Below are 2,470 nucleotides of genomic sequence, written 5' to 3' on the forward strand. Positions count from 1 at the left end.
CGTCAGTGATGCAACTCTGATGTCTGAGAACTAAACGAAATCCAATCTCTCCAACTTCCTGTGCACAAGAACACAGTTATTACTAATGCTTCATTTGACACGATCCTCCTTTCATATTCCTGAATGTATATTTAAAGGCAGTTGTTTTCTTTTGTTTGTTCGGAGGTTATTTTAGCTACATATTGGGGACTTTTGAGTGTCACAGCTGGGGAATGGGGGAAGAGTGGGGTGGGGGCACTATTAACCAATCCAAAAACTAACACTTTCACTTTAAACATTTAATTAGTTTAGCCAGGTTTACTTTCCCTCCTGACTCATATTGGATGTTTTATTCTCCTGACATGTTAATTTAATTTACATCCATGGTCTCTCAGGTATTTCAAGTATTCAGTATGACATCACCGGAGAAGGACTCAGCAAAAATGTTGCAGATATTCCTTTTAGCTCCACAGATGTTTGACTTGCATTGACAGAATTTTTGGGTGAAAGAAAATGGCCCACATTCGTACCTTTTTTTGGTCAAGCAATCAAGTACGTGTACGTACGTGTTTTTCAAAAAGTCAAGATTACTTTCCTTGCAGCAGCCTCCACCAGGAAATCTTCATTGAGTTTGGCTATCGTGTGAACTAATACCCTTCATCCACATTTTTGCTTCTGGACTGTCTTGACACAGTTTGTCAGAGCGGTGATAGTCTTATGTGGTGCAGATGCTGTCTCCATTAAAGTCTAAGTTCCAAGAAAATTTCTTGTTTGATGCAGAATCAGTTATATCCAGTATTCGATCGTATTTGATGAGTCATTTACATCAGCGCTATATTAGTTCACGTTTTTAAAAAAATCTTTTCTTTCATAAAGTTCATTTGATACAGTTACCAAAGAGGCCAGGCCGCTACTTTTCCCAATACTCTGAGCTGTCTGCCAAGTGCATTCCAGAGCCAGGATCAATCAACACCATTTATTTATTTTTTAAATCACTGAGGCAGCAGAGAATTGTCACAATTGTTGATCAACTACTTTAATAGAGCAGAAAAATGAACTTCTTCACATTTATTTTTTTTTATTGTTCCTATGGGATTCTAAAACAGTACAAATCATGTGTGTTTTTTTGTTTCGGTAAGATATGCGTGACTTACAGTAACAGGAAGGGAGAGTTTGTCTGCTGGAAAAGGTTATTTACATTTTTACATTTAAATAAATTTACTCAGTTTCACCATTTTCACCTTCAAAATAAAAAAAAAAAAAAGTACAATTTGAAATAAAATATGGAAACCCACTCCGTAACGTAAGAACTGTGTTGACTGCTCAGACACAAGTTTAGCAATGACGGGCCAGATTTATGCTCTGAGGGACATCTGTAACATCAGCGTCGTTACAGGTACCTGTTATTTATACATTTTGATTTTTTTTTTTTTTTTAAATGAGAACAATAAATCTGAGAAAAGGTTCTATGAGGTAAAGCAGGGATGTCAAACTCCTTTTACATCATGGGCCACATGCGGCCCACTTTGATGTTAAGTTGGCCCGAACCAGCGATACTCCACTCCTTCTGTCAGTGTAAAGACATTTGACTACACATTTAATCCCAATTACTATAAGAAAAAGAAGTGCAATTTTTAATTTTTCTACGTGATAAAGAACTGTAGCTGTTGGAAATGAGAGAAATCGGTCAGTGCAAATAAATAAATGTGTACAAATTACAGAAAAAGCTTCTGGTGGCTCATTTACCCCCCGCGCCCTTGTAATTACAAAACTGAAGGTTTTTGTTAATTCATAGAAAATGCCTTGTTTTATTTTTATTTTTACTCATTTAAAAAAAAAGTTGAGTGAGAAAACAGGAACCTTTTTGTTTTGATCTTTGTTTATCTGTTACATTATTACCGGTGTCTTATAATTGGCAATAAGGGAGATCTTCATAAGGGGAAATGCTATGTCCTCTTTCACATATCCCAAAGCCATCCAGTGGGCCAGATTGAGTCTTTGCCAGGCCAATTCTGGCCCCAGAGCCTTATATTTGATGCCCCTGCTGTAAAGGATGACTACGTAGCTTAATGATGGCACATGCAGAAGGTGAACGACAGCTTAAGGAGGAACATGTCTGAAACATGTTTGTTTTCCTTTGTAGATCTCAACTCATGTTCAAATAAATACAATAGTAAAGAAATAAGGAGTGTGAAATGTATTGGGCCAAAATCTTTTAAGTGTCACTCCACCTGGTAGTGTAGTCTTCATTTAAAAAAAAAAAAAAAAAAAAAAAAAAAAAATCTCTCCTTAATAGCAAACGCAGTATCGCAATGGTACAAATGGCAACTGCAGTATTAGAAGTAACAGCCGAAAGTCAGCAGAAGGAAACCCATTTTTCCCACCCATTTCACTGGGAGATGTGGAAAAGTGAATGGCTGAGTCTGGCTAAGTTAAAAGCGTGCGTGGAACAGAGCTGGAATGATTCATATTTACAGCAGTCTTTAGGTTT

The sequence above is a fragment of the Haplochromis burtoni genome, unplaced genomic scaffold (assembly GCF_018398535.1).
Source record: "Haplochromis burtoni strain Fernald_Lab_line unplaced genomic scaffold, NCSU_Asbu1 Contig_104, whole genome shotgun sequence".
NCBI lineage: Eukaryota > Metazoa > Chordata > Actinopteri > Cichliformes > Cichlidae > Haplochromis > Haplochromis burtoni.